The 6,157-nt window shown below is 41.0% G+C and overlaps 1 non-coding gene across 1 annotated transcript; it reads left to right on the plus strand.

Annotated features, from left to right (window-relative positions):
* Positions 1–5,734: 5,734 nt before the first annotated feature.
* Positions 5,735–5,838, plus strand: LOC112934733 (U6 spliceosomal RNA). Its single transcript, XR_003238031.2, has one exon. It is a non-coding gene; the product is annotated as a U6 spliceosomal RNA (small nuclear RNA).
* The last annotated feature ends 319 nt before the right edge of the window (positions 5,839–6,157 follow it).

Consider the following 6,157-nt stretch of genomic DNA (forward strand, 5'->3'; position numbering starts at 1 on the left):
GCTTTGTTTTGGTCTTGTTTTGGGTTTTGGGTTTTTTTTTTTTTTTTTTTTTTTTGGTAGAGGAGGTAGGATTTATCCATTCCTCTTAGTAAGTTGCAAGGTTATAAAACATAGGAAACAATCAAATTCTCAGCCCAATAAAAGATTTTTTTTTTTTTTTTTGCATATTGCTGTGCCAATTCTAAATGTGCAATTGCAAAATGGCATCTTGGCCTATAAGGCACACTAGTTTGATTGTGTGGATTATAAAGTCATTTATTTATGCACCCATTTGTATACAGTCTTCATCGCTACAGCATCTGGGAGTCTGACATTACTTAAAAAACACAATTAAATTTGAATACCTCATACTGGAACCTTATTATAAACTTGTTATTTCCCTCTCCTTAATTTCATCCCATTACTCCTAATTATAGTTTTCTATCATAAACAGTTCTTCAATTATTTCTCCCCTGGGGAATTTACAACCCAACGTGCAAACTTCTTTCTTCCTCCCACCCCTATTTTAATCTCCTGAACAGTGGCAATGGGGTCCACGCAGCCCACACTTTCTATTTCTAGAACATTTCTGTGAGAGGCTCCTTAAAGAACAAAGGTCCTGCTCAGGTGAGTGCAATTTATCTGTAACTTAATTACCTGTAACTAAACGCAGCGTCAAAAACAGATGAAGCCGACAGTCAGCTTGGCCTTTAATTTTTGCTAGAATCCAGTTAAAGGTGCTCATTTTCTTGAAGACCGTATTTCTTTATTTGTAAAATATGCATAAAAATTTGTCCTCCCTATTTCATGGGGTGTTTTGGGCTTGTAAGTCCAGGAGAGTGTCTTCAAACCATGGAGTCTTATTCAAATGTTAGGAAAGAGTACAGCATAGCTAATGCTAATGGAGCTCTTTTTGTGCGCCAGGTACTGTGCTAAGGAATGTATGGATGTTCTTTTATTTATCCCCTCAACAACTCTTGAGGTATTATTTTGTTCCCATTTACAGATGAGCAAAATGAGGCACAGGGGGATAAAATAGCCCAAGGTGAAGCAAAAACAGATAAATAAATACTGAGAAGGAGAAGGGCTGGAATTCAAACACAGCTCTTTCTGATTCTCTAATCTGACTCAAAGTAGCAGAATTGGAACACAGATCGTAGGTATTGCCATCCCCGTTTTGGAGGCCGAACCTCTTGGGAGCCTGAAGGTGGTCAGGGTAGGAATATTATCGATACTTGAATAACGAGAAATGTAATGCTAAGTTGAGCTTTCTTTTTTAAGACTTTATTTGAGAAAGAGACAGAGATAGTGAGAGAGCATGAGTGGGGAGGAGAAGGAAAAGCAGGCTCCTCTCTGAGAAGAATCTGAGGCAGGGCTCCAGCCCAGGACCCCGGGATCATGACCTGAGCTGAAGGCAGACACTTAACTGACTGAGCACCTGGGTGCCCCTAAATTGAACTTTCAAGAGTGGATTGGGTTTGAACTATGGAACCGGGGTTGTGATGGTTCATTTACGTGTCAATCTGAGTAGCTAGAGGTTCTCAAATTAAACATCATGGGTGGGTCTGTCTGTGAGGGTGTTTCTAGATGAGATTAGCATTTGAATTGCTGGACTCCCCCAAAGTAGATTGCCCTCCCCAACACAAGAGGCCCATCCTATCCATTGAGGATCTCAATGAAACAAAAAGTGGTTGAAAAGGAATTTACCCTCCCCTCTTTTTTTCCTACCTCACTAATTGAGGCAGGAAATCACATCTTCTCAAATGGAATGTATGTCACAGGCTCCTCTGGTTCTCCAGCCTTCAACTCTGAATTACACCACCAACTTTCAGAGGTCTCCAGCTTGCAGAGGGCAGATCATGGGACTTCTCAGCCTCCATAATGGCATGAGCCCATTTATCTATCTATCATCTATCTATCTATCTATCTATCTATCTCTCTATCTCTCTCTCTATCTCTCTCTATATCATCTATCATCATCTATCTAATCATCTCTGTGATGTGTGTGTGTAGGTGTGTATTCTCTCTCAATCTCTCTCTCTCTCTCTCTCCCTCCTACTGGTTCTGTTTCTCTAGAGATGCTGACTTACGTGGTATAAATAGACCAAGCAAGGCCTCCACTGCAGGGAGAGGTCAGGGATCTGTAAACGGTGCCATTTTGCTAAAACACATGCTACACAAAGGGGTTAACTGGGAAGTAAGGCAGGCTGGGCCTTCTTACAGAGAACTCTGAAGATTAGAGATTCTGGGTTTTCTTTAGTAAAATAAATTGTTCAGTTTTGGAATGATTTTGTCAAAACTTCATACAACAAGAAGAGGAAGTATACAAGAGGAGTAGAAGGAAGGCGGTAAAGAAGAAAGGAAGGATAGGAGGGGGAAGAGATTCAAGGGAAAGAGGAGGTGAGGAAGAGAATGAAAGCAGCGACAGCAAGAATAAAAAGACCTGGTATTTCTGGGGTCTGCTCAGAGACAGAAGAGAGTTTTATATCCTCCACACTCCCACTCTCTACCCACACTCCCCACACTCAACACACAGGCCAGGTAAACTTGTGCCCATGAACCTAATCCTAAAGCCATGTCCTGAATACTCAACCTCCATGCTGCGGGTGCTTTGTGCAGAGGCTCAAGCCTCCTTTAGATGGCCCTTCAGTTTGAGAAAAGTCATTGCCTGAGCATGCGTATGATGTAATGGCTGCTCTTGCACAGGCAGTTTTGGTTAGAGGAGTCAAACGGCTCTCCACAATGAAGTACTAGGACTTTTAAGTTTCTCTTTCATGAACATAGAAAATAGAAGCAATGTTTCTGGACTTTCACAGAAGAAGGCATTCAAGGATGGGTTTTCCGAGAGGGTGAAGTGAGGCCTCAGCAACATGGTGAGAAGCCATAGCCCACAGAGGTTGGTCACTGCCAACTTCCACCTCACAGATGGCTGATGTTCAGTTTTAAGGTGTTTTCTGATTGAGTCTGTGATTGTGCTTTGCCTTCCCTACGTCTTCCATTAACTCGGCTTAGACATCTTATGTGACTAATATGGAGAAAGTATGGTGTGGGAGAGGGGCAATATGCTTAAGTTTTGAAGCAAAGCAGATCAAATTGAGAGTTGGAACAGCTCCAGATCTTGGCAGGGTATCAGGGTCCATCTGAGAGAGGTCAAAACTGAGCTGGGAGCTGGACCAATCCTTGGGGCAGTAGACAACCTGCCTCCTCTCCCAATTCCAGGAATTCTCAGGCACCCGGCAGGGCATTTAACTTCTCACATTTGGGGAGACTGGGGTGTGGGGCTCTTTTATTTAGATACTAAAGCAAGGTAGATTCAGAATGTTGGGGGATCTGCTGATGCCTGGACAATGCAAATAACAACTGTGAGTGTCTACAATCTTCCCTGTCTGTTGCTGTATTTATTTACTCTTCTAAAAATAAGGGGTTTAAATGGTTTCCTGTAGCATCAAAGGTGTCCTAACTATTGACACTTGACTATTGATGATAGCACTTTGCTTCAAATTACTGCCAACATCGCACTCTGTACCAAAGTGTAGGTTAGGCCCTCGGTTCCTGGCTAAGGCAGGAAGCATTCTGTTCTCACTTATCATTGGAAAACATTTAACCTAAAACTATTCTAAGTGTTTTTTTAATGTTTTGCTGTTTTTCACATGCTACTTGGACAATTTTTATCAGAGATTTTTCTCCTCAATATGGTAGTTCTGTTGAACTAATAATTCGTGAGGGGAAAACCTATTTATGGTTTGTATACCTGGCTGTGCCATCCTGGTTGACTAGCAGTACATGGGGGGAAAAGCTGTTTGCTTTCCCTGGCTTGTTTTAGGGCAAAGGGCCCTGTCCAAAAGATGCCACAAAGGAGATGTTTACTATGGATAGAAGCAATGTAATTGGATACAAAATATAATATTTTCATGTTAATTTATACCTTTTGAATGTCCTATAGCTACACTTCACCTCCTTGTAAAAAAAGTCTAATTATTTGGCAAGCACAGTGTTTTAGACAGTTACTGAGATTCATAGCAATTAGGACTAATTTGCTTTTCAGGAGTCCTCTTTGGTTCTTGTTTTCTGAAGATAAATCATTTGACCTCAGGCTCACAGAAAAAAATAGGCCCAAGGGAAATGTGACTTGGAAATAGCACAGCCTCAGTAAACGCTGAGCCACGAGGGCTGAGTTCACCAGTGGGGACCCTAAACCATGTACAATAGGGACTTGCTCAAAGTGGTAATGAGGGGCTGACACAGCCGGAGAAGAAAGAAACTTTTTCTCTGAACTACCAGCCTGGGTATGTTTCCACTAAATTCTACCCCTATAATAAACCATTAAAGCTGGCCAGCACGCTTGAGCAATGTGCGCCTTTTTCCTATACTAATGTGAAGATCAACCTCTATACTTGAAATTTTCCCTTAAATGGATAGTTTTCCTGTCTTTTGTCTTTGCCGTATTAATTTGCCACAGGAGTCTTTTTGTGTTTTTTAGTTCCCTGTTCAAGATCTTCTGGTGGTCATGTGATCAATGTCTTAGAAATAAAGCTTCCTAATCTCACTCTGATATTCAGTTTTTTTTAATAATCTAATGTAGTAGCAATTCACCTTTGTCTTCTATTCATAAAAAAGAAATAGCACTTTCCATTATGGAGCACTATTCAGTACTAGACACTATATATACAATCTCATTTAACCCAATGAAATAGGCAATACTGTTATTTTTATGTTTACAGATAACATCATAATGCTAGAGAAGTTAAATAACTGGACCAAGGGTACGATTCAAATTCAAGCTATCAAGCCTGTCCAAGGCTTAACTCTTGAGCTGTGTCCCTTCTGGTCAGGAGCCTATCCCACCTCTTCAAACTGGTCAGGATCATACTTCCCACTGTAGGCTTGGTTCATTCTCACATATTAGCCTGTTTATCATCTACTACTCACTCAAATTGTCCCTCTTTTATTGTCTATCCAAGCACTTCTTTAAGGCCTGTATTAATTTCCGATTGCTGTTAAATTTAATGGCTTACCAGGGTTTGAGACATAGACAACTGTGTGGGCTCCTAATTCTGCTACCACAATGACCCACTCCAAGCTCATCTCCACTCTCAGGGTTTCCTGAAAGCCTCCATCAGCAGCCTATCCCATTCTACAGCTTATTGCTTGTATCTTCTGAGCTTGCAAAAATTTGCTTTCCACTCAGTTGTATGATTCTGAAAACTGGGTTCCATTTGTTATGGGTTCGGAGTGTCTCAGCTACAACCTTAGAGATTATCCAGTCAAGGGATAACAAATAGGTTTCGTCTTAAATGTCACATCCATGCAGCTGGTAGAAATAGCTCAAGGTTTTGTGTTGGGATGATTTTGAGGCTCCTTCTGTTCTCAAAACAAAGATGAGGACCACTAACCTCATCTCCTACTCCTCTCCCTCTCCCCCTCTGTCTATTTGATTCTGTGATCAAATAGAATGTTTGCCGTGAAGGCAAGAAGTGAAAATGGCAGCTTGGGTGCCACATGCTTGCCACTTCTGCTCTTCTCCCCTATCTCTCCATCTTCAAAATGAGGAAAAACAGTTGGAAAAGGGCAACTGGCTTTTACACAGGGCCTACTATGCGTCTGATGCTGTTCTAACTTAGCTTTTTTGACCTTTATAGTGACCTGCTCAATAGAAGCAGAAATTAGGGTTCAAAAGTTTATAACTTTACATTTTGTCCCAAATGTCCATTGGAAGAATTTGGGACAAAAAACAGAGAGCTATCATGCTCACTTCTGCAGCACAGCTGCTAAATTCTGAAATTGGAAACACTATAGAGAAGATTAGCATGGCTCCTGCACAAGGATGACATGCAAACTCATGAAGCATTCCATATTTTTGACAAACGAACAAAAAACCAGTCTCTTAACTATAGAGAATAAACTGGTTGTTACCACAGGGGAAGTGGGTGGGGGGAAGGGTGAAATAGTGAAGGGGATTAAGAATACACTTATGGTGAGGAGCACTGACGCACAGAATGGTTGAATCACTACATTTACGCCTGAAACTAATAAAATGCTGTATGTTAATTACACTAGGATTTAAAAAAATACAGACCTATGTAATTGCAAATCCAATTCTGTCCACTATAATAAACTCGAGACTTAAAGGATTCACAAGGCCAAATGAAACTAGAAACAAAGTTGGGATTAGAATTAT

Source organism: Vulpes vulpes, chromosome 11 (assembly GCF_048418805.1).
Source record: "Vulpes vulpes isolate BD-2025 chromosome 11, VulVul3, whole genome shotgun sequence".
Lineage (NCBI taxonomy): Eukaryota > Metazoa > Chordata > Mammalia > Carnivora > Canidae > Vulpes > Vulpes vulpes.